The 26,983-nt window shown below is 43.3% G+C and overlaps 1 protein-coding gene across 4 annotated transcripts in view; it reads right to left on the bottom strand.

Annotated features, from left to right (window-relative positions):
- Positions 1-20,605, bottom strand: part of LYPD6B (LY6/PLAUR domain containing 6B) — a 179,658-nt gene extending 159,053 nt beyond the window's left edge. For 2 of the 4 annotated variants that reach the window (XM_045066480.1, XM_045066479.1), the window contains exon 1: positions 20,493-20,596. The gene's annotated coding sequence lies outside the window, so the exon portion shown is untranslated. Of the gene's footprint in view, positions 1-20,492 lie in introns of all 4 variants that reach the window. The other 2 variants (XM_045066481.1, XM_045066482.1) reach the window with 2 other exon arrangements.
- Between the last annotated feature and the right edge of the window lie 6,378 nt (positions 20,606-26,983).

Here is a 26,983-nt window from a genome sequence, read left to right as displayed (position 1 = left end):
CCAAGGGCACATGGTTGGTCATCCTGGCTGTTCTCTCAACTTCCAAGACCTTTTCCAAAAAAGCACGGACCACTTTGCGCTATTACCATCAACTTAGCCCTTTCCACAGCCTGGCCATGCATGAGCACCTTAAAGGCAAGACCTAGGTCATACTCATCTCTGTGAGCTCAGTATGTAACAAGGTACCCAGTTTCATCTTGGGAACTCAATAAAAGCTGACTAAATTAAAAAGCTGGCAAAAGGAGCAGTGACACAAGGGAGAAATGGATACGGAGACAGGAGGTTTAAGTTTTCATTTCTAAATAGCAAGTCTTCATTTCTAATAAACATTAATTAAACTGCCTAACACCCCTGGGTCTCCAGCTATATGTTCTTCAATTAAAATAGTTCTTTCATGACGGCTTCCTCTGCCAAACCTTTCCTCCCAGGCTTATGTGTTCACCAGAGCGACTCAGGACAAGTAACAAAAGGCACAATATTTGCTTGAAACCGAGGGAAATGGAAGGCTAACTCCCTCACTGTTCACTCCTGGTAACACAAAAGTACGCGCGCTCTGACTTCCAAAGAGATGGAGGGAAGTTGGTGGCAGAGGAAGGCACATTCTTAAGGAGCAAAAGTAAAAGACTCCCAAGACAGGGCACAGAGAGGGGATGACTTGATGTGGGGAGAAAACGCTTATTTAATCCGAACCAGCAAGTGGGCCCTGGGAGAGCCTGGCTCTCAGAATGGTAACTTGCCGCTGACAAGGTGATTTATTCCTTAGCCTCAGGGGCACCCAGTAAAAGTTCAGGGCTGGGCCACTCGACAGCCCCTGTGGAGAGCTGACAAGGGCCACAAGATGGACCTGACGGCTGTCCTCAAAATCACAGGTCTCCCAGACCATGTGCAGGAGCCGTACCCTAATCTTGGAGCTGCAGGGCATCTCTGTCAATAGGGGTGACATGGTCTGCTCCTGGAGCCTGAAGCTGAAATCCTACAGGCACAGACCCCTCTCCCCACCGCAGCTTCACTGTCCCTGAAGATTGGTGTTTCCTTTCTGTTGCTGGCGTCTCCTGAGAAAGGTGGGAGACGCCCAAGTAATGGGTGTGTCCGGATCCCTGTCCCCTGCACCTGGGGCTGGATGTCAGAGTTACAGATGCCTGGAATGTGAGAACCAGAAGATCTTTGAAATCAGGCCATTTAGGAGTTTTCAGACATTTTCTAGGGACCACTTGGTGGTTCAAGCAACAGCTTCCAAAAGCATAAATAGGAGAGGGGAAACTGAGGCTGCTCCCTTTGGGAAGCAGGGGCCAGGAATCCCAACGGTTGGTGCAGGGACAGCCTCTGAGATGACTCAGTGGAGGCTTGGGGATTTGGGTTGGGCATCACAGGCAAATGCCAAATCCACCTCCTGCAGTATAGAAGCCACAGTTCAGAGGGGGGTGAGGTGACCTCATCCAAGGTCACACAGCCTGAAGGCAGAAGCACTAAGAACAGGACTCAGGTCCTAAATGGCAGTCCAACCACTCATTCCTCTACACAGTGCCACTCCCCTTTCTAGAAGGAGCCCTCTACACCCTAACCTCCCCCCTTCCCCATTAGCAAGTCCCAGAGCCACCCTAGCGCTCAGACGGAGGTAAAGGGTAACTTGATGACAGTATGTTTTACGGGTGCATTTATCACACACACCAGGGAAAGCTCCGCCCTAAACACCCATCCACGCCCTCCTCCTCTTCCCACCCCAATTGGCTCCCAACAGAGACGAATCCTCAGAGGCTTTTCCATGACCTGGAACCTTCTCAGGACCCATTGCCACCTGCTCTCCTTTTCTGCTGTATTCCCTCAGCACTGAATCAAATGACTGCCTGCCATGCTGGGATTCTTCGATTGGCTACGTTTGCCCCTACACACTGTTTGCGCCTGACTTTAAAATGCTGCTTGCACCACTTTCTAATTTCATTTTAGAAGCCTGCAAGGAGAGAAGCCAACATTTAATCGTAGGGACTGGAGGGGACTGTACAAAGCGCTTACAAGGCACAAATAGAGTAGTTATTTTCCTATTTCCCTTCTGATTGAATTGGCTGCCGTGTCGTATGCAGTAAACTGTGTGAACCAGAAAGCGGCTCTGCATCCTTATCTCAGCCCCTCACGTAATCAAAAGAAAAAAATGCATTGTAATAAAACAGAAAAAAGGAAACGAGAACTTCATATTTGTTTAAAAGGTAATTAAACTTGAAAGGTTTGTGGGGTCGATTCATTTTCTTTTGTAGCTTAAGACAATAAGGTTTCCATTCCATTTTACCAGTGGAATGATAAAAAGTAACCTGATGTTATTTTAATTGTAATAATAAATAATAAAGCTGGAATAAAAGGTTTATTTTTAAAGAGCAAAATAAAAATGGAAGCATATGTACCATGCAATTCAGACGTGACTTATAAAATAAAAACTGTAAAACTTTGTTAAGGTGTGTGCCTATTTCATCGCTTTTGCTAATACCACTTTCATTCTTTTCCGGAAAGATGACTTCACAGCAAGCATACAGGTAGGACTTTATATGCATCCTAGTGAATCTCCTGAACGGACAAGATTAAAAGGGAATATGCTCTTTCCAAGGAAATTCAAAGTACAATGAAACAGAGCAGGAGGCCCCCTGCAAGCTTTCCGGGTAATGGGGGTGTGGAGCTGGGTAACATCTCCATCCTTCTCAGGTCCATGTCATAGGACCCACAGAAAGGACAAAGCCAAGTAGTCTTGAGAAAGCAGGACTCCTGGATGGAGTCATACTGAAGAGGGGCACTGAGCCTGGTGTGATACTACCAGACACAAAAAATAAAGCCAAGAAGTGGGCTAAACATAGATTACCTCCCTAGAGAAAATGTTGTATGACGGGGTGTGTGTGTGTGTGTGTGTGTGAGAGAGAGAGAGAGAGAGAGAGAGAGAGGAGAGATAAAACATTTCAGAGAAAGAACTGCTGATGAAAGAGAAGAGCAACTGTTGAACAAGGTAAGAGGTTACTCCTATTGAAAAATGTGGAGCTGCATAAGAGGATTTCCCGAGCCTCCAGTCCTAAAATTCCTTGATTCTATGGAGTGAAAACTGAATGTTCCATCATCAAACTGAGACCAAAAACCCCCAAGGGGGAAACCCACATCTCTTACCTGTTTCCTTCTGACAGGTTACCCTGCATGGGAACCACTTGCTAGAATATTTAACATCCTTTTTCCTATCTGTCTCCCCCAACACTTCTCCGTGAGCACCCTGAAGACACAGTGTGTGTTTAATTCATCTTTGTGATCCCAGCACAGTACCTGAAGCATATACTGGGCAGCCAAATATGGAAAGGCAGAATGAAAAACTAGTAGGGAAAATTTAAGTTTTATTTTTAAGTAATGAAGGCTTATATCCTAGAAAGCATTAATCAAAGTTCTTGGCACCTAGATGTCACATAAGTAGATTCTTCAATTAAAATACATTTTTCCGGGGCACCTGGCTGGCTCAGTGGGTTAAAGCCTCTGCCTTCAGATCAGATCATGAGCTCAGGGTCCTGGGATCGAGCCCCGCATCGGGCTGTCTGTTCTGCGGGGAGCCTGCTTCCTCCTTTCTCTCTCTGCCTGCCTCTCTGCCTACTTGTGATCTCTGTCTGTCAAATAAATAAAAACTTAAAAAAAATTTTTTTAAATACTTTCTCCCCCTATTAACTATGAGGCCAAACCTTCAGATGCCCAGGCAAAAGGGAAGTTTTGTTTGTTCCTTCCCTGGGAGAAACCAATCAGCAACTCCTACTCCATTACTCAGATTCTTAGAGTATGAAAGAGGTCACCAAAAAGTATCATAAATAATATTGGCCACCTTGTTAGTCCAGAACTTAACATAGGAACAAGAATGTCTGAGCTTACCACTTCTAATCAATGTTGTATTGTTGCTTCTAGCCAAGAAAACTGGGCAAGAAAAAGAAATTTAAAGCATCGGTATTGGAAAGAAGTAAAACTATCTCTCTTTGCAGATGATATTATCTTCTCTAGAAAATCCAAATGAATTCACTAAAACACTATTAGAGCTAGTCACCAGGTTCAGCAAGGTTTCAGGATACATGATCAAAACATGAGAATTGACTGCATTTTTATGTGCTATACATAAGCATACACAACAAACAACTTAAAAATGAAATTAAGACAATTACACCAGAAAAATTAAATGCTCAGTAATAAAGTTAACAAAAGAAATACAAGACTTACCAAACACCACTGAAAGAAATTAAAGAAGACCTAAACAACTGGGAAAATATTCCATGTTCATTATTAAAAAACTTAATATTGTTAAAATGGCAATAATCTTCAAACTGATCTATAGATTAATGTAATCCTTATCAAATCCCAGCTGGCTTTTTGCAGAATTAACAAATTAATCTTAAAATTCGTATGAAGATATAAAGGACCCAGAATAGGCAAAAGAAGACTAAGTTGGAAAACTTATACTTTCCAATCACAAAATTGGTACAAAGCAACATTAATCAAGATTGTGTAATACTGGCATAAGGACAGACCTATAGATCAATAGAATATAATTGACAATACAGAAGGAAATTATATATTTATTGTCAGCTGATTTTTGACAAGTTATGACAATCAATGGGGAAAGAATACTCTTCAACAAATGTTGCCAGAACAAGCAAAAGAATAAATTTGGATCTCTAACTCACACCATATATAAAGATGAACTCAGATCAAATATCTAAATGGAAAAGCTAAAACTGTAAAACTCTTAGAAGAAGATATAGGTTTAAACCTTTATAATTTTGGATTAGGCTATGGTTTCTTAAGTATGGCACCAAAAGCACAAGTGAAAAAAGAAAAAAAAAGGGATGTTACCAAAACTAAGACTTTTGTATTTCAAAGGATACTTTCAAGGGAATGAAAAGACAACCTATAGAATGAGAAAACATATTTGCATATCATATATCTGATAAGGGTCTAGTACCCAGAATATATAAAGAATTCTTACAACTTTACAATAAAAAGACAAACAACCTGATTTCAAGTTGGCATAGGATCTTAGTAAACATTTCTCCAAAGAAGATATACAAATGGGGGCGCCTGGGTGGCTCAGTGGGTTGAGCCGCTGCCTTCGGCTCAGGTCATGATCTCGGGGTCCTGGGATCGAGTCCCGCATCGGGCTCTCTGCTCAGCGGGGAGCCTGCTTCCTCCTCTCTCTCTTCTCTCTCTCTCTCTGCCTGCCTCTCTGCCTGCTTGTGATTTCTCTCTGTCAAATAAATAAATAAAATCTTTTTAAAAATAAATAATAAATAAATAAATAAAAAGAAGATATACAAATGGGCAATAAGCACAATCAACACCATAACTTATTAGGAAAATGCAAACTAGAACCACAAAGACATACCACTTCGTACCCACTAAGATGGCCATAAGCATAAAGACAGATAATGAAAGTGTTGGTGAGGATGTGGAGAAATTGGAACCCTCACAACATTGCTGGTAGGAATGCAAAATGGTACAGCAGCTTTGGAAACAGTGTGGCAGTTCCTCAAAAAATTAAAGAGAATAACCACACAACCCAGCAACTCCACATGTAGGTATATACCTTCAGAGACCTGAAAACACAACTGCACACAAAAACTTGAACATGATTGTTCACAGAAGCATTATTCATAATAGTCCAAAAAATGGAAACTACCCAAACCTCCATGAAGATGAACAGATTAACAGAATGGGCTATATCCATACTACAGAGTATTTTTCAGCCATGGAAAAGAATGAAGGACTGATTTATGCTATAACCTTAAAAACATTATTAACCTTAAAATCTTGAAAACATTGCATTAAGTAAAAGAAAGTAGACACAAAAGGTCACATACTGAATGATTCCATTTATACGAAATGTCCAGAGCAGGCAAAACCACAGAAAGTAAATTCGTGGCTGCTGGGGGCCGAGAGAAGGAGGCAACAGGGAATGATTACTAATGAATATGAGATTTCCTCGCAAAGTTTTGAAAACATTTTGGAATTACATAATAATGATGATAATTCATAACTTAGTGAACATACTAAAAACCACCGAATTGCATATTTTAACAGTATAAATTTTATGGCATGCGTGTTTATCTCAATTTAAAGATAACAATCATGGTGAGCTACTTGTATATTGCTGGTGAAAATGTTCACTGGTAGAACAGTTTTAGAAACAGGGATCCAATTTGCTCCCATAATTCAAATTCTAAGAATCTAAGTAATTATTAATACCACCACTTCAGTTTTAAAGATTGCTTGCCATGTAGTTTATAAGATCGGAATATTGGAAATACCCTGAAGGTGCACACATGGCTCCCCAGCGCAAACTGGTGAGTGCCTTTGATTCTGGCAGCACCGGGGCTGGTCCACATGGCCTCCCTTGCTGAGCCAACACCTCTGAGTCCCCTGAGCTGGGAGTGGAGAAGAGATTGGGCCTGCCCCAGGCAAGAACACTAGAGACTCCTACTGCTCTTACCCCAAATGCAGCGGGTTTTTTCAAAAACAAACCTTTCTCAGATTGTTACATGCTTTTGATAGATTACCAGAGTGACAGAAACACTGTTTCTGGGGGTGCCTAGGTGGCTTAGTTGGTTAAGTGTCTGACTTCCGGCTCAGGCCATGATCTCAGTGGCTGGGGTTGGATTTGAGCCAGGAATCAGGCTCTCTGCTCAGTGGGGAGCCTGCTTCTCCCTCACCCTCTACCACTCCCCCTGCTTGTGTGCATTCTCTGCTCCCCTCCTTCTCTCTCTGACAAATAAATAATAAAAAATAAATAAAAGCCTAGGTGATAAAATAGAGTAGTTCATGTCTTCTGAAAGCAACACCGAAATATAAATCTAGAGCCTAAAAGTATTAATTATTTTAAGTATTTATGTCACTTCTAGAAATTCTATTCTAAGGAAATAATTATGGATCTGCTCAGAGATTTAGCTCCAAGAAGGTACATGACAGAGTTGTTTATAATAGCAAAAAGCCTAGTTCAAATGAAACGTGCAAGATACAGCCTCATGATGAAATATACTAGCCATTAAAACTAATGTTGCACAGGAGTATATGGCAACATCGAAAATGATTATAAAGGTTAAGCTAAAAAATAGTTTTAGTACAAGGGAGCCTGGGTGGCTCAGTGGGTTAAGCCTCTGCCTTCGGCTCAGGTCATGGTCTTGGGGTCTTGGGATCGAGCCCTGAGTCGGGCTCTCTGCTCAGCAGGGAGCCTGCTCCCCCCGCCCCACCCCCATCTCTCTGCCTGCCTCTCTGCCAGCTTATGATCTCTCTCTCTCTCATTCTGTCAAATAAATAAATAAAATCTTAAAAATAAATAGTTTTAGTACAGAGTGAAAGGTATCATTTCATTTTTATAAATACATTTACATAACATACACACACATATAAAGACATGCATGCTTAGAAGAAATGAGAATGGTTCAAACAGCAACTATCTCTGGGTGATGTGAGAAAAGATCTGATTGGTGGGGCAATCTATTATTTTCCACATTTTCTATAATAAACTTGTATCACCCTGGTAATAAGGAAAAAGCAACAGCTACCCTTTCTAAAAAGGTGAAATCAGGGACTCCTGGGTGACTCAGTCATTAAGCATCTGCCTTTGGCTCAGGCCACAACCCCAGGGTCCTGGGATCAAGTCCTGCATCTGGCTCCCTGCTTCATGGGGGGCCTGCTTCTCCCTCTCCCACTCTCCCTGTTTGTGTTCCTTCTCTCACTGTGTCTGTCTCTGTCAAATAAGTAAAATAAAATCTTAAAAAAAAAAAGGTGAAATCATATAGTTTAATATAGGATGTCTCTATATTTAGAATTTGAAATAAAGTTATCACATGGTTGAGTATTTTTACATTTAGCTCTGGGCTTCCTGGCTGCCAAGGCAAAAAGAGAAATAGGAAGAATTATCTAGATCTGTACTATTTTATTTCTCAGTTCTTCCCAGGAAATAAACTACCATTCTGGCACTAGACCCTAAGAGAAGCGCATGTGCACTGCTTCATAATACAAATAGCCACCCTGTAGCGCAGCATAGCAGGTGCTGACTCATAGCCCTCACTTTTGTTCCCTTACTGTTAATGTTTAAGAACTGTAGTCCCCACCCCTTGCTAAAGGATAACTAACACACACACAGTGCCTTTTTCATAATGTACTACCATCCTTATTTTTCACCACAGTTAAGAGAGTCCCCAAACGAATGTTTCCAGTAAGAAACTGATGATGTTAATATCTGGCTTTTATGCCACATTTTGATGGTGTCACCATTTTACTCTGAACAAGGATACTCAGAAGACGGTCCCATAGATGAAGTCGATCTTGAAGAGTGGTAGATGTAGCATAGTTTGAGAATGTACATGTCTTTTCTTTTTAATTAAATTTAATTTTTTTATCTGACATAGAGAAAGAAGGCACAAGCAGGAGGAACGGCAGGCAGAGGGAGAAGCAGCCTCCTTGCTGAGCAGGGAAGCTGATGCAGGGCTCAATCCCAGGACCCTGAGATCATGACAGGAGTCAAAGTCTTAACCAACTGAACCACCCAGGCACCTGGAGAATGTACATTTCTTAATAATACATATGCGTAAGAGTCTTGGATAAGAGGAAGCAGAGAAAAAGTTAGGTCAGTGGCTATAGACAGTCGCTCTAAAAAGAGGCACTTTGCAACCTGGCACTAACGCTACCAGCCCTGAAACTGCTGGAAAGCTGAACCTTGCTATGACAAGAAGTAGCTTCCAGAAATACACACAAACCACATAGGTCAGAGTCAGAGCCTCTGAGGCTGAGATGAAGGGTGGGGATGAGGGGAGCTGTGCCTATGACCTTCTGTGGATGTCAATCCTTGCTACAAATAATTTAGATTTTCTTCTATATCTTACCTGCAGTTTCTTTCAGATCTGATGGATCCAAGCCACTCCCAGAGACAGCAGAGATTCTGTAGAGCCTGGGGGATGCTAAAATAGCTTACTTGTCCCTCCAAATCCCTTCACCCCAAAACACCTTTCACTCCATGTGTCTGATGCTTCAAGGCTGGAACCAAGTCTTTCCTGACCACCCATGTGGCCTTCCTTTCCTCCGTGACTTCTGAGAGCACTCACCCACCACACGACTCACTGACATGAGCCTCGCATGTCATATGACCCCAGTCAGGTTGTAGACTGTAAAATATTAGGCATCTCACCGAGCACCTACCACAGTGTTTTATGCGTGAGTATTGAGGTGACGGGTTCAACTAAATTACCCAGTTTGTCTATTTCCCAAAGTAAATACATGGTGATAAGCAAATAAGGTTGATAGCACAATTGTCAGCAAGGCAATAATGCTAAAAGGCCAAAGTTTACTTGACCAGGAATGTAGTTTTTTAAATTTTTTTCAACAGACTAATTTTGTTAGTGTGATCACTACGGCCAGGAAGAATGAAATATTTTTCCTGATCTCAAAGGAGTTCACAGTCTTTCAGAAAATAAAGATGCACACATAGCTAATTAGGATAATGCATTATTAATATGGGAAAAGTGGGAGGACACATAACAATTACAAAGCCATCAACAATGTTCCTCAAGAGATGGCTGCAATTTACATCCCACTGAATTTGGGCCACATGACTAGAAATAGTGTCTAGAAAAAGACAAGGAGCCCTCCCTTTTTCTACTCTGAACATATATGCCCCCCTGAGAAGCCCTGGTTTCTGAACTCAGCCACTGATTTGCAGAGGACACCACACAGTGCAGCCCAACTAATGCGTGACACTGCCCAGAGCAGGGGGTTAGCTGAAACACAGCTGAAGGAAGCAGCATCACGCTGGGTGCAGCAGAGCTGAGGTACCAGGAGAGCTGTCTTGAAACCTTTGGGAATGAGAGCTTGTCTAGTGAAAGATGGGCTGCAGAAACACTTCCCATACTGAAAAAAAAAAATTTTTTAATTAAAAAAAAAAAAAAAAACCCCATTGGCGGGTCATAAAATTAGAAGTACAAGACTTACAGTAAATGTTATTTCATAAAATGCCTATCGTGGATATGAATGTGTGTGTGTGCATGTATGTGCACAAGTGAACACATACTGGGTCATGAAAACAGATGTTTACAAAACAGTCTGCAAGGCTGTGGATCAGGCAAATTATTTGGGAGATTATAGAAGGATTTATTTCAATTCAACAGAAGGAAAACACCTCTAACAATCTCACAATCTCACACTAAGGTTTACTGTTTTGAGTGGCAGAGTTTCCAGCCCCTGAAAGACTTCAAGCAGTGCTAAAGCCATAGACAGCCATGGAGGATATCCATTAAGCAGAAAGTTAAATGAGAAGAACTGTTTCCTCCCCATTCTATGAGACTATCAGTCTGTATCACAGGCAATTAACTATCACTGAAGGCACAATTAGGAGAAAATAATTTGATGGAGTCACAAGGGCAAATGTATATAGCCTGAAATTTTATTTGGTTGCTTATGCTGGATGAGCATCCCTGTGAAAGAAGAAGTTGTAGGGGATACTTAGACCCCAGTTCTCAACCTAGATATACATGAGAATTACCTGGGGAGTACTTAAAAGATATCCATGCTTGGATCCCAACATATATCAATTAAAACACTGGGACTAAAAATTTGTATTTTGTTTAATGCTCTTCAGGCCGGAGTTGAGAACCACTGATTTATAGGTATAAAATGTATAAATGAGGGGCGCTTGGGTGGCTCAGACGGTTAAAGCCTCTGCTTTCGGCTCAGGTCATAATCTCAGGGTCCTGGGATAGAGCCCCACCTCAGGTTCTTTGCTCAGCAGGGAGCCTGCTTCCTCCTCTCTCTCTCTGCCTGCCTCTCTGCCTACTTGTGATCTCTATCAAATAAACAAATAAAATCTTTTTTTAAAAAAATGTATAAATGACACTGTATAAAACACAGAGAGAAGGGAAACAGTCCCAGGATTTGTATAAACATCATAAAAATGGTTAGAAAGCATCATATCAAGGCTTTTAATTTCTGCTCAGGATGCAGAGAGCTGAAGAGAGCATCACTCCCATGCTCACAACAAATAAAAAGCCAGATAAATGGCAAGTCCAGAACTTTCTTGAATCCACTGGAAAGCCGAGGTCATAGGGAAATAAACTAGCCCCAAATCTAAGGAGAAGCAGACGCCTACAGGAAGAGAGAAAACAAGTACTTGTTTACCTGAAGTTGATGCACCTGGACACTGGCTAATAGGCATCAAGTAAGGAACAACAACAGAATACTGCTGGAAAAGTTGACAGAGCATGGAGCCAGACCACTTGGAGGTATAGCACAAAAGGAAAACCTAAGGCTGACACTGAGACAGACATTAGGAAGACCCCTCTGGCCAACCAGCTCCAAACTCAGACTATCACAAGAGGAATTTGAAGTGTATGGTGAAATGAGAATAACCATACCAACAACAAACCTCAAATCCAGTTCAAATCCTGATTAGAGTGATCAACCCCACACTAAAGGTCTAGCAGAAATAGAAAGGCACTACCATTTCAAGACATAAAAACTATTTATCTCAGTCTCTCGTGTCCTACACAAGATGTCCAGTGCTCCACAAAACACACAGGGCATACAAAAAGCAAGAAAGAAACAAGACTGCCAAGAAAGGGCAATGAACTGAACCAAACTCCAATATAAAACAGATGTTGAAGGTATCAGACACTAAATTTTAAACAACCGTAATTAATTGTAAAAGATCCTAACAGAAAGAATGGACAACATGAAAGATCAAATGCTTAACTTTACTAGAAAGATAGGTCTACAAGAAACCTGCTTTAAATATACAGATAGGATTTGTGAGGGAGAATAAAATGAAAAACAAACTTGAAAGGCTAAAAACAGTAACAGAAATGGAGACAGCTTTCAACATTCTTCCACAGATTTGACACAGCCAAGGAAAGAGTCAGTGAACTTGACAGTAGGTCAACAGAATTGCCCACACTAAAACAAGAAACAAGAAAAAGAAGAATGAAACAAAACAAAGCTCTGTTCAACAGCTCTGGAATAAGTCAAATGTTCTAAACTAGGTGTAAATCAAATTACAGAAGGAGAGAAGAAAATGGAGCAGAGGAAATATCTGAAGAAATAATTGTTGGGAATTTTCTAAAATTAATTACAGACACCAAACCACAGATCCAAGAAGCTCAAGAACATCAGGCAGGATGTGCAAGAATGTACATATATGTACACATGTGTAGGCACACACGCACATGCACCCAGAGGTACAGCATATTAAAAAAGCTGATATCGAAGGCAAAAAGAATCTTTAAAAAAAAAAAGACTTTATTTATTTGACAGACAGAGATCACAAGTAGGCAGAGAGGTAAGCTGGGGGTTGGGGAACAGGCTACCCACTGAACAGAGAGCCCAATGTGGGGCTCAATCCCAGGATCCTGAGATCATGACCTGAGCCAAAGGCAGAGGCTTAATCCACTGAGCCACCCAGGTGCCCCAACAAAAAGAATCTTGACAGTAGTGGTAGAAAAATAAAACACTAAATATAAAAGAAGATAAGGATTGTAGAAGATATCTTGTCAGTAGCATGCAAGTAAGAAGTCAATAAAGCAGTGTCTTTAAGGTGCTGAAAGAAAAAATAAACTGTCAACCCCAAATTCTAGACCCAGTGAAATAAATTTCAAAAACAAAGGAGGGGGTGCCTGGGTGGCTCAAAAGCTAGCAAAATGGCAGATTTTAATTAAGTTTAACAGCATAGTAAATGTGAATAGTCTAACACACCAACTGAAAAATAGATATTGTCAAATAGGTGAAAAAAGAAAGACTCTGAGGTCTACAAGAAACCTGCTTTAAATATACAGACACAGACAGGCTAGACGTAAAAGAAAAGTAAAAGATACAGGAAACAAACACTAAACGAAGGAAGCTGGAGTAACTATATTATGAACACCCAAAGCAGTAGAACCCAGAACAAGGAATACTAACAAGGAAAAGGAGGAATAGTACATAATAATAAAAGGATCAGTTCTCCAAAAGACATAACAGTCCTGAATGTGCATGCACCTAAGAACAGATAATCAAAATACATGAAGCAAAAAGTGATAGGACAAAAATAGAAGAAATAGAAAAAGAAAAATCCACATTTATAGTTGGAGACTCCAACATGCCTCTCTGTTATTGATAAAACAAATGGACAGAAAATCAGGACAAAGAAGACCTAAAATTTCCAGAACATTCTACCCGAAAATAGCAGAATACAGATCCTTTTCAAGTACACATTGAACACTCACCAAGACAGACCACATTCTGGGGCATAAAACAAAGGTGAGCAAATTTAAAAGGATATAAGTCATGCAAATTATACTGTGAGACAATAACAGAATTAAATTAGAAATCAATAACAGTAAGACTTCTGGAGAATTCCCAAATAGTTAAAAATCAAATGATATACAGTCAAATAACATGTGGATTAAGAGGAATTCTCTTAATATTCTTAAATATTTTAATTTTAAATAAGTGAAAATGCAAATACACATAACAAAATTGTGGAATGCAGCTAAAGCAGTGGTTAGAGGGAAATGTATAGCACTAAATGCTTACATTAAAACAGAAGAAAAATCTCAGATCAGTAAAATGAGCTATTAAGAAAACAACTAAATTAATTAATTAATTAATTAAACCCAAAGCAAGGAGAAAGAAGTATTAAAGAAAAGAGCAGAAAGCAATAAAATCGAAAGTAGAAAAACAGACAAAATTAATGAAACCAAAAATCTGGATCTTTGAAAAGATCAATAAAATTAATAACCTTCTAGATAGAGTAAGAAAAATATTGAAGACACAAATTACCAGTATCAGGGATGAAAGGAGAAAATCACTATAGATTCCATGGACATTAAGTGGATGATATGAGAAGACCACAAAAAATTCTATCTTATGGAGATATATATTTGACAACTTACGTGAAGTAGAACAATTCCTTAAAAAATACAAACTACCCAAACTTATCAAGAAATAGGCATCCTTAAGTGCACCCATACCTATTAAATCTGTAGTTTAAAACCTATCAAAAGAAAACTCTAGGCCTATATGGCTTCATTAATGAATTCTACCAAACACTAAAGTAAGAAATAATACCAATCCTGCACAGCCTCTTCCAAAAATACATCACAACCAAGTGAAATTATCCCAGAGATACAAGATTGGTTCAATGTGTGAAAATCAATCAGTAAAAATTGCTGTATTAAATATGAAGAAAAAAATCACATGATCTTGTCAACAGATGGAGAAAAAGCATTCAACAAAATTCAAAATCGATCCAAAATAAAAAATCTCAGTAAACTCAGAATACAATGGAAATTCTTTAACCTCATAGGGCATCTAGCCTCAGTTAACATCATACTTAATAGTGAAAAATTGATTATTTCTTCCCCATGACAACAAACAAGGCAAGAATGTTCTCTCTCCCCACTCCTATTTAACATTATACTGGAATTCTTAGCCAGTGCAATAAGAAATATATATATATATATATGGCATCCACACTGGGAAGGAAGAAATAACACTGTCTTTATTTACCAATAACATGATTGTGTAGAAAATCCAAAGAATCTACAAATAAGCCCCCTAGAATAAGTGACTTTAGGAAGGTAACCAAATGTAATGTCAATATATAAAAAGCAATTGCAGGGGTGCCTGGGTGACTCAGTTGAGTTGAGTGATTGACTCTTTATTTTGGCTCAGGTCATGACCTCAGGGTTGTGAGGTAGAGCCCCACATTGGGCTCCACACTCAGTGGGGAGTCTGTTTGAGATTCTCTCTCTCTCCCTCTGTCCCCTAACTCGCTCTCTTTTTCAGTCTCTCTCTTTAAAATAAATAAATAAAGCTTTTAAAAAATTACATTTCTATATACTAGCAACAAGTTTGATTCGCAATAAAAATTGAAAAACCGGCTTACCAAAGCTGAAAACTTTTGCCTGGAGAAAGACACCCTTAAGGGAATAAAAATATAAGGCACAGCCTGAGAGAAATTCAGGCAAAACACGTTTCTGACAAAGAACTTACATCCAAATTAGGTAAAGAACTCTCAAAACTCAACAATAAGAAAACAAACAACCCAATAAAAATAGGCAATCAAAATTACCACTACATAACATTTAAAGACTTTAAATTTTTATTTGAATTTGTGTATTTTTTCCGGTCCATTAAGAGTCTAAACAAAACTCCTCACAAATTTTTTTTGGACCATTTCATTTGATCCAGAACTAGCCTTTTGATCTCTGTCAACCCTTGATGTAGTTTATATTGACCTAAAAAAAATAAACTATTAGTTTTAATTGAACTCAGGAGATAAATTTTGTATAAGCCCTTCATAAAGAGACTAATTTTCCCATCAAATAAAACTGACTCTTCGCCTGGGTGGCTCAGTGGGTTAAGCCGCTGCCTTCGGCTCGGGTCATGTTCTCGGGGTCCTGGGATCGAGTCCCGCATTGGGCTCTCTGCTCAGCAGGGAGCCTGCTTCCTCCTCTCTCTCTCCCTCTGCCTGCCTCTCTGCCTACTTGTGATCTCTCTCTGTCAAATAAATAAATAAATTCTTAAAAAAAAAAAAAACTGACTCTTTAAACACACAAACAAAAAAGTTGTAACTTTCTGAGGCATAAAAATTTATTTTCTCAGGGTGCCTGGGTGGCTCAGTGCGTTAAAACCTTTGCCTTCGGCTCGGGTCATGATCCCAGGGTCCTGGGATTGAGCCCCACATCGGGCTCTCTGCTTGGCGGGGAGCCTGTTTCCCTCTCTCTCTCTCTGCCTACTTGTAGTCTCTGTTTGTCAAATAAATAAATAAAATCTTTTTTAAAAATTATTTTATCACCTTTTAAATAATGAACCCTGAGCATGAATCACATTTTTAATCACCATACTTCCTCCTTCTCCCTGATACCAAAACTAAACAATTCTGGAACCCAATGATGAAAGAAATTACTCTTATTTTCCCTTTGCTCATATTTCTTCACTTATTTCTCACCACTGGTACCACATTTTGTAAGTCACTGTAAATCATGTTTGGGAACAATGTGAAGTATAACAAAGAAACAAAGAGATTCTGTGTGAAAGAAATCTTTTAAAATCAAGTTATTCAACATATAATCCTCTTCTTCCAAGTGAATGTCTTTTCCTCCCAAATATCATGCCGGCTCGGGCCATACTTCTCCACTGGAAACCAGAGAAAGAATAAACCTTGAAGATTTCCAGCACTATGCCCAGCTTGTTTCCAACTATTGCACTCTTTTCTTACCCAGTTTTATTTTTTTAGAGTCTTTTTTTACATTTGAGTATGTCTGACACATAATGTAACATTAGTTTCAGATATACAACAGACTGATTCAACAAGCCTATATGTTACACTATGCTCACCACAAATCCAGTTGCCCCCACCATACAAAGCCGTTACAACACGGCTGGCTATATTCCCTATGCTGTATGCTTCATCCCTGTGACTTATTCATTCCATAACTGGAAGCCTGTATCTTCCACTCCTCTTCAGCCATTCTGCCCACCCTTCACCCCCCTCCCCTCTGACAATAACTTATTTCTCTCTTAGTACTTCTCTTCACCTGAAAAATGAGACAAAACATAAATAAATAGGTTCCCTTCTAGTAGACTGTAGGTGTGATGAGCAGAGAGATTTGTCTTTCTTGTGTACTCTTTTACCCTCAGCACCGGAAACAGGGTCTGGCACACAGTAGATGCTCAATTAAATATTTGTGAACCAATGACTTCCCAAGACATCTCTCCCTCCCCATTCCTTCATGTTTTTCCAGTGATCCTGGACATCCCATAACAGCACTGCTGATGGAAAATATGCTACCCTCCACTCCCTCCTCTCGGGATTAGTGACCAAGTCTTTTTGCCAATTTCTGTGCCAACAAGATATGGAGGATGCACAACTTGTTGCCCAATCTAACTCCAAATGTCCACCAACATCAGCCATATCAGATGGAAACAAAAAGCAGCACTCACTTCACACTTCCAGTGAAAACAGGCTAAATGTTTTAAAAGCAATAGGCAGTTGAGGCTGGTTTCCTACCAAAACAACTACAGACAATTCGCCCACTGATTTTACTATCAGGACAACTGTTTTCTTGCCCAGGATCTCCCACTGACTGCATCTTCACCAAGTCCCAGCCTGTTAGTTTGAAGACAGGTAACAATACTGAAATGAAGCCATGATTTGGAACAAGCAAGTGTTCTCAACGGGAAGTACAGGAGATGGTGAAGGGGAGGTGCTGGGGACTGAGACACAGACCAGAACCAGCTGTGAGGCTTTTTCAAACTATACGCATCCCCCCAACCCCAACTCCTCCACCCTAACCCACCCCTACCGAATCATCACCATAGAGTAAGCCACTGTTGCTGTTGCCAACAGGAATATGAAAAGCTCAGAAAAAAATTTTTAAGTGTAAATTCTTTGAAGAATGGGATCAAGATTTATGCTTCTTGGCGATAGCCAGAATGATATCTCGCACACTGGGTACTCTATGTTAAAGTCGAGTCTCTACCTGTGTCTCTGCCGGTGTCTCCCGCCTCACTTTTCTCTGCCCTCAGCTACACCCTGTACTTCTATTGTCCTGCACTTCTCCCGACTGCCCATACAGGCCAGCCCTTTCACCATCTGTCCCTGCCTGTGGGAAAAACCACAGACTGACTGCCTACCTAACAGCCTGAGAGGCAAACTCCCTTCCTCCCTTGCTAGCAGAACTGCAGCGTTGTTCAGATAAGGGGCATCAGTGTGTGGAAGGTGAGCCCCTCTCTCAGCTCCAGAAGATGGCATGGATAAAACAATCATAGCCCACCTTCTTCTCTTTCACCAGTGACTGGTTTAAGGTGGCCATATGACCATCCTGGCCAATGACCTAGGGAATGTCTGGGAAATCTTGTCCTTTGTTTTCTAGACAAACACCATCCCTCCCTTCTGTTTGGGATGTTACCAGCCGCAGCCCTGATAGAACCATAATCAACCTGTGGCAGAGCAGGGAAAAGCAAGCGAATCCAACCAAGAGGGCCGTGACCACCGTGAACCACCTCCTGCAGACTTTTTAAGTGAGACAGTAAAGCTATTTTAATGACTATCATGCCCATTTTGCCTTTGAGGAAACTGAGCATCAGCGAAGTGAAGCAAGTTGCTCAAGCTCACATAGCTAGTAACTGGAATTTAAAGAGCACTCGAGACCTTTTCCTTCTCTCTTGGATGGACAGTAACTTACAACAGCAAGCACTGATTCCCCACCACAATGGCCTGGGAAGTCCCTCCGGGCTTTTCTCCTCAAGCAGCCCTACTATCTCCAATTCTGAGCACCACTACAGTCTCCTTGGGAAGTCTTCACTCTATGCCAGACAGTTAAACGGTCCCAAGCACTGTTATCTGCATATCTGCCTTTCCCGCCAGACTGTGAGCTTCTCCAAAGAAGCATTTTCACCCTTGGCAGAAGCCCTGGCTTACTGAAATTAAGACTCAGTTTGGGCTTAGCATAAGTGACTCCATTTTAGTCCTATTGAACGAATGATCAACAAAACAAGGAATGGAAGGATGAACACACAGGATGCTTTCCATGCCTGGATAAAGACTTGATGACTGACAGATTGAATATGGCACCCAGGCTGTCTACACTCTACTACAGACTTCGTCTAGGTGGTGATGAGCAAAGGCAGAGAGAGTGCAATGGACATGTACTATTTTTATACAACTTCTCACTGGGAACTGCCCCTCTCCAGCCAGCAGCTGAACTGGAGCTGAACAAATCCCCCAGGCACTGGTGACACCTGGGTAAAGTATTCACTCCTATTGTGAATATCCATATCACTCTTACCACCACTCCCTATGCACAGAGATGACTTGGCCCAGCTTTAGTCTAGCCTATCAGTAAGACTTGCTGTAAGGACAAAAAAGTTGGAAGAAGAGAGAGACTCTCCCCCCCCCCAGCCCCCCACCCCAAGGAGCGGATGAACCTGAAGTCGCCAGTGCTATTTATCACCTCATATTAAAAACCAGTCATCAGGGACGCCTGGGTGGCTCAGTTGGTTAAGCAGCTGCCTTCGGCTCAGGTCATGATCCCAGCGTCCTGGGATTGAGTCCCACATCGGGCTCCTTGCTCAGCGGGGAGCCTGCTTCTCCCTCTGCCTCTGCCTGCCATTCTGTCTGCCTGTGCTCGCTCTCTCTCCCTCTCTCTCTCTGATAAATAAATAAAATCTTAAAAAAAAAAAAAAAAGTCATCACAGAAGGCGAAAAGAGTTAAGACATGTATGAGAGAGAATGATGCCTGCAACCTCATGTGAGCCCCTGGATGTAGCCATGCCTGAAGCTAAAACCCTCAGACTTTTTCATTTCTGTGACCCAATTTCCATATTACATCAGGCAATTTTCAAATGACCAACACCCAACTCAAAAGAATTCTGACAAACACAGTTGATAATGGCGAAAGCAGGCTGATAACACCCCTCTACCTGCACCTTCCGATCGACTGCCTCTAGGATGGCATCAGGAAGTAAAAGAGCCTGAAAGTAGCTTAGCAGTGAATAAGTCAGAGTGATTAAAGGGAAAAGAAAGAAAGAAAGAAATGCCACCCCCAAAACACACACACACACACCACACCGCCACCACACTAGGGTTTCACCTTAAAGGAGGGTAATCTAAGCCTCCTGGATCCCCCTTCTGTTCAGAAATGTGCGGAGACCTCTGGGAGGCATAGAGTGTTACACTATCACATAGGGAAAAAATGGAGAGAACTTTCACCAAGCTTCGTGCCATGCACTTTATGAACATGAGATAACTTAAAGCTATTTTAATGACTATCATGCCCATTTTGCCTTTGAGGAAACTGAGCATCAGCGAAGTGAAGCAAGTTGCTCAAGCTCACATAGCTAGTAACTGGAATTTAAAGAGCACTCGAGACCTTTTCCTTCTCTCTTGGATGGCTGCGTCCTGGGAGATGGAGGCCCTCCACCTCCACCCTCATCTCCACAACGCCCCAGGGCACACAGACCTGCAGTCTTCCCACCAAAGGCCCCTAGAGTCAGAGCAGCCGAGCATACTCAGCGCCCAGGGAACAAACTAACCCGGGCGCGTAGGTCTTTAATCACCGCCACCACCAAAAGTAAAGAGCCGGGCAGAGCAGCGGCAGGACGCGGGCCCGTGTGCGGCGCCGCAGAGAGAGAGGCGGGAGCGACTTGGGCTCCTCCGCCGCCCGAACCCCAGCCGCAGCTCCGGCTCTCCCCAGCAGCCCGGCCCCCCAGCCTCTCCGCTCCCCACCAGCGCCAGGCAAACGCTCGGAGGTGCCCTGGCGGAGCAGGAGACCCTCCGCCGCCCCCGCCCCCGCCCCGTCCAGGTGTTCCCAGCTGTTAGCCCCCCCGGAGGCTTCGGGACCCCCGCCCCTCCACGGCACCGCGGCCCTCCACGGCCCCGCCGCAGCCGCGCGGTTCCGCATGTCCCCCGCGCGGGGTCCCCCGGCCCCGGCCGACCACCGCCCCCAGCTGGCCGCGGCCTCCCCGCTCACCTGCACCGCCCGCACCCGCGGGGCCTCTCGGCACCCCAGCCCGGCTCCCGGCCACCGCTCCGAGCGCGCCCGCCGGGGGCCGGCGTTGGCTCCGGCCGCGCGGGGCGGGGCGGGGCGGGGCGCGGCTCCTCCCCGCCTGAGCCACCTGGGGCGCCCGCGAGGGGCTCGGCCCGGACAGGTGGGCCCCGCTCGGGAGCGAGCCGCCCGGGGCTCAGCCTCCTCTGGGAACCTCAGGGATCCTCCGCCGGGTTGAAGGGAGGCCCGGGCGACCTCCTGTTAGGTGACACCGGGTCGCTTAATGCCTGCGAGGCGGCGGGGAGCCACGGCCCGGTCTGTTTCCAGCCTGACCCGCTCAGGAAATGGAACACAGAGCGTGAGGCTGACCGGACCAAGCGACCAACAGTGCGAAGAGTGGAAGCCAACCCCTTTATTTGGGGGATGTACAAACCGAGAACCCAGAACTGAGACCCTCGGGTTGGGGCCCAGGTGACTTAGTTCAGAACTGTAAGAACTCAGGCCTTTTCTGACCATCCCACACTAAGCCATCTGCACCTCACCCACGGTGGGCTCAGATGACGTCCAACCCTTCCATAAAATAACATTAAGCTATAAATAAGATCATTTCAGGTAATGATATCCTCCCTCAAGAGGGGAGGAATCTCCTCTGTCCACTGTTAAATAACCAAAGACTTGAACAAATCCAAGATAGCTCATGTGCTCAGTGAATACTTGGTGCACAAATGAGGCGTGGCCCGGTCTTCTGAGTCCAGCCTTCTGCTGGTCCTTACAGGCCAGAATTGCCCCAGCATCTCTCCTACTTTCAGTGAGAACCCAGAGTCAAGAGGCCAGGCTTCCAAGCCACCACCTCTCCTTTCTGTACTGCTTGCCTCCCCTCCCACGGCCTGCCAGGCAGCTGGCTTGAGGGAGTCCACACCCCTTGGGCATCTTTGTAAACTGTGAAGCAAATCTTTTAATTTCTGAAGATGTCACAGGCAGGGTTACTCAGAAATATAATGTTGTCCTGCCAGCTTTGCCCTTGTGGAAACAGCTGAGAGTTTGTAACTCTGACCCAGGAACCCCCAGCTAGTAGCAGAGCTAAGCCTCAGGCGTTTGTGGTGATGGTGGGTCCAATAGCCAGGAAGCCTTGAGTGGGGATACAACTTCTACAGAAAGGGTCCTCTGCTGAGATCTCTAATTGGTGGCCTCTCCAGGCCTCTCAGAAGGCAAGTGTGATATGAGACACTCACACTTACCGAGGCCCTGACAGTTAAAAAAAAAAAAAAAAAAGTGTGGGGCACCTGGTTGGCTATGTCAGTAGAACATAGGACCCTTGATCTTGGTGTTGTGAGTTGTTTGAGCCCCGTGTTCAGTATGGAGGTTATGCTGAATAAATAAATAAATAAATAAATTCCATTTAAACAAACAAACAAAGAACAGGTATCAGAATAGAATACAAAGAGTGTGGTGTATTTTTTCCACTGGGCAAATGAATGGCCTTAACACACACACACACACACACACACACACACAATGTTGTGTGTTGCTGCTACTCACAAATTAATATCAAGATTCACTAAAGAAACCCATTCTAAGCACACTACAGGAAACACAGCACAACTTTGAAGTTGCGTGGAGAACATTCCTGCTTAGAACTATTTCAGTGTATTTCTCTGTCTATTAAACCTCAAAGCCATAATTAGATGCTGTCTGTTAAGGTGAGGTCAGGGCCAAGTGGTCTGCTCCACCCATACCCCCAACAATAGGCTTAACATTCTTAGGGCCTGGACCCCCGCCCCCTCCCCCACCCTGATCCCGCTTCATCAGTGAGTCTGGCGCAAATGGGTATTTAAGAAGTGGTTAGTTGCTTCACACCGGGAAAGGCCAGCCTTGTAAAAGTTACAGAAAATGCCCCACCTAGGTGTGCCCTACCTACTCCAGCTGTATTCCCCTGTGCGGTAGGTGGGGAGGCTGGTGTCCCAGGGTGGGGCTGTGAAGGGTCCTGCGGTTGGGACAGCCACTTGCATCAGCACATGGGACTGGGCTTGGGAGCCCCTGCAGTTCTCACCCACACAAACTGGGCCCAGCCCTTCCTGTGTCCTGGTTTCACTCAGAGCAGCACGTGCATCCGTGATTGAGGATCTTTCCACTAGAGTGTGTGATCTTGGCCAGGCCAGTCTGGTAAGGGATGCCACCCAAACGGGCCTGGGAATGATCATCAGGAAGGCAAGAGTTCTGCCCGGGCGTCCCTTCATTTTCTCTCGCCTTCTCCGCCCCACCCCCAAATCCTCCCTCCCCCCACCCAACCCAGGGCTTGCTGAGTAGCCCTGGGCAAGTTCCCTAATTGTCTAATTGTGTGTTTCTCCCACTGGGAAAACCTGCAGGCATGAAATCAGACAAGATCTCAGCTGGAAGTTCTTGGGTTGAAAGGAGGATCTGAAACAAGAAAGTCTGATACCATTGTAAGGTTAAGTGAAAGAATGCCGTTAAAGGCTTGAGCACAGAGCCAGCACAAAGCACCTGCTCAGTAAACAGGTCTTGTACTTCCTTTAATGTGGCTCAGACTGACAGTGCAAAGGGAGCCAGCTAGTATCTGGTGACACAGTTAAGTGCTGAAAGTAGGACAAAACCGCTGATAGACTTCTTAAGGGTCTAGAATTAATTAATCCTTGCCAATGACCATGCATGTTACCATTCTATGCTAGTCCCTGGGCAAATGATATCTGAACTAGGAAATGTTCCGTTTCTTCTCTATCTCTGGTCCTCTGATTGCGCAGTGAAAGAGAAATCATCCAAAAAATAACCAGAAAATTTCTGGGCCTTGAGATATTATTTACCTTTTTCTCCCTACCTTTACCTTCTCAGTGTGTGCCCCCAATACTATACATCATTTTCTGAGCACATTTTTTCAATGAAACAATATACATGAAGTGCCTAGGATAGTTCCTGGCACGTAGTAGCTGCTCAGTTAACTATAACACACACAGGAGAGATGTAGGAGAGTGGTGAGCAATAGAAAGAAAGAGCCATGGGGCACCTGGGTGGCTCAGTGGGTTAAGTCGCTGCCTTCGGCTCAGGTCATGATCCCAGGGTCCTGGGATCGAGTCCCGCATCGGGATCTCTGCTCAGCAGGGAGCCTGCTTCCCCCTCTCTCTCTGCCTGCCTCTCTGCCTGCTTGTGATCTCTCTCTCTCTCTGTCAAATAAATAAATAAAAATATTTACAAAAAAAAAGAAAAAAAGAAAGAAAGAGCCATGAATTCAGGTAGGCAAATATGATAATGACTTCATTAGGTCACCCAGAATTTTAAGTTCACTGGCTTTGTTTTCAGGTGGGCTTGGGTTCAAATCCAGCCACCACTTAACCAGGTATGTTAATCTCTCTATGCCCCAGTTCACTCGTCTATAAAATGAAGATAGTACTAGTATATCATAGGTGCTGGGAGGCATACATAGAACCACCTTTAGCCCAGGCTAAACTCTTTAGCCCAGGCTTAAGCCCTGAGTTTCTACTTTAGCCCAGGCACAGTTCTAAATGCTTAGTGTCTCTTCTGAGAGCTGACTTCAGGGTATTATATCTTAATCCAGATCTATAGACCCTGGTACTGGATTCAGCATTCTGTGTCTACATACATTTTTGTGAACGAGAGCATCCACAGCTCTCCTTAAATTTGCAAATAGGTCTGGGTCTCAAAACTGGTTAGGAATCACTGCCTTCAAGCCTTAGCAAAGAGTCTTACAGGTGGAAGACTTGTCAGAGGTGGTGCAGGCCACTGCTCCCAGACCCCTGTGAGGAGGGGGATCACTGGGGATGCCTGCTCGAGACGCAGGTCACTGTGCCTGAGAATTCCGAGTCAGGACAGCGGAGTGGTTTTGAATAAGAGTGCTACTCACCTACAGGCAAGCCTAGGAAACTGGTCTCATCCAACTTCTCAAGTGCAGAAATCAGCCTGGGGACCCGTTCATTTTGAAGCAGCTTCCACCTCACAACCATGGACCAGCCTCCCTTCCCTCTGAGTCAAGCCCTCACCTCCCCTGAACAAAAGAAGGGAAATGCTCCTCTCTCCACAGCCCAGGTTCCCGTGAGCAGCACTCTAAGTACAACAGAAGGCTTTTTTCCCCAAACTTATTTTTTCTCCTTATTTATTTAATTGAAGCCCAGGTAACACACAGTGTGGCCCTAGTTTCGGGTGTACCACATAGTGAATCCACAAGTGTATACATTAAGCTGTGCTCACGAGGGGCGCAAACATCTCAGTGCACAACTATCCTAATCCCATTAACGTGCATGTTGCCACGTCCTATTCATTCCATATTAATTCCTATTCATTCCATAACTGGAAGCCTGTACCTCCCCTTCCCCTTCACCCATTTTGAAATTAGCCTTCTATTTTGAGGGGAAAAAAAATATGCAGCCACCTCCGTGTTAGCCCTTTAAATCTCAAGGAGCCTAGACCTTTCTTGCCAGAACTGCTCCCCCAGGACCCGCCCCCTCCACACACCCCACTGTATGCAGCTTTACTATTTGAACAGCTGAGGCTATTCAGTGAACACTTTCAAGTGACATCCTACAAAAATGTAGACGCTTTGTTCCACTTCCTACAGCCACAGGCTAATTAGGCACTGAACAGGGAACTTCAGTCTGGTGCCATTTAGTTGTGTGAGGCCCATGGTGGGAACTACGTCTTTCCTGATGGATCTTGGCAAGAAATGAGTCTGAAGCCAAAAAAAAAAAACAAAACAACAAAAAACAGAAGAGGCAGCTACAGCAGGCAGCAAGGATGGTTATCAAAGTTACATTTCAGGCACATCCAAAAATGTGGGCTCAAGAATGATCAGACAAAATCCGGAACCTTTTCATTTCAGTTGGTGAAATTCTCTTCGTGCTTACCAAGGACAGCCAAGAATACATAGGTGTTCCTGGAGTTTTTGAGGTTCATCAATCACAGAATCCTAACATAGCGGAAAGTTGAAATAACCTCCCCGAAGCAGATTGGGCATATCTCTCACATACAAGGCCAGCATGCACAATTTCCTGGGTGGCAAACTGTAGAAGCTGCATTTCCCTAAGAAGAAGACTATAAAACGATGCAGGTGGCCCCTTCAGGCCTGTGCTTGACCTTGAAGCTGGGCAGCAAATCAGTTTTTCCATACTTATTCCTCAGTACTATTCCTTACACTCTCAGGGCCCACCGATCAGTGTGAATCTGCTTGGCTTTCTACAACACATCAGCTGGAGATTGCTTGCCCTCTTTCAGTTGGGTTCCAGAGCAAGCACTGAAAGTTTTGGGTCTGCTTCCAAATTGCTGGCTACAAAAATGTCCAAATGGGGGCGCCTGGGTGGCTCAGTGGGTTAAGGCCTCTGCCTTCGGCTCAGGTCATGATCTCAGGGTCCTGGGATCTAGCCCCACATAGGGCTCTCTGCTCAGCGGGGAGCCTGCTTCCTCCTCTCTCTCTGCCTACCTCTCTGCCTACTTGTGATCTCTGTCTGTCAAATAAATAAATAAATAAAATCTTTAAAAAAAATGTTAAAAAAAAATGTCCAAATGTCTTTGGTGTTGTATTTCTGAACCCAGGAAAAAAGTTCTTAATTATTCCAAATTTACTTCTTACTTTTGAAGATAACACAAACATACTGATCCTCTTTTTAATTTGCTAGATCAATGAGGAAATGGAATACCAGCGTGGAGAAAATTCCTTGTGTAAAATCAGAGTGTGATTACCACTAACACACCAAGAAAATCTTCCTCAGGACCTTTGCACTTGCTATCTCTTTGCTAGGAACTGTCTCCAGATCTTTGTATGCCGGCTCCCTTAGTCACCCTCAGGGAGACCTTCCCTGACTACTTCATTCAAAGCAGACACAAGACACTTGCTGTCACAGCACCCTGTTTTATTCTCTTCATAGCACTTAAACATATTAAATTATATTAGAAAGTGGTCTTCAGTAGTTCATAATTTGCCTGTAAGAGAATAAAGACTCTGTCTTGTCTTATTCACCACTTTTCTCCAGTTCTGAAAACAATGCTGTGTTCAAAGCAGGTGCTTGGATATTTCTGGAAAGAATGAATGAATGCTAACATTTTGGCAGAAGACTTTGAGTTCATCACATGATTTCAACTGTTCCTATATGTATGTGGCTTAGGTCTGTGGATAAGCTCTGGTCGGGGAGTGAAATGTGATTTTAGCCTAGTCTCTCTATGCTCCTTGGTAACCACGTAACCCAGGGAAACTTAGCCTCTTGGTTAAGCAAATAGACTCTCAAGATAGTTCCACCACTCCCTAGCTCTGTGATGTTGGGCACTTAAACCTCTCCATACTGCAGTTTCTTCATCTGTATATGGGGAGAATAACAGTACCACTCTCACCCATACCTTGTGAAAAGATTCCAGAACGCGCTTGAAGAACTAGCTGCTATCATGAGCCATGCATAGTACCAGAGGCTTTCAGTTAATACAGGGAAGGGTGGGGACTACCAGAACTCTGTTGTATAACC

The sequence above is a fragment of the Mustela putorius genome, unplaced genomic scaffold (genome assembly GCF_011764305.1).
Source record: "Mustela putorius furo isolate JIRA1106 unplaced genomic scaffold, ASM1176430v1.1 tig00003867_pilon_pilon_pilon, whole genome shotgun sequence".
Lineage (NCBI taxonomy): Eukaryota > Metazoa > Chordata > Mammalia > Carnivora > Mustelidae > Mustela > Mustela putorius.
This window is presented reverse-complemented; position numbering and strand designations above follow the sequence as displayed.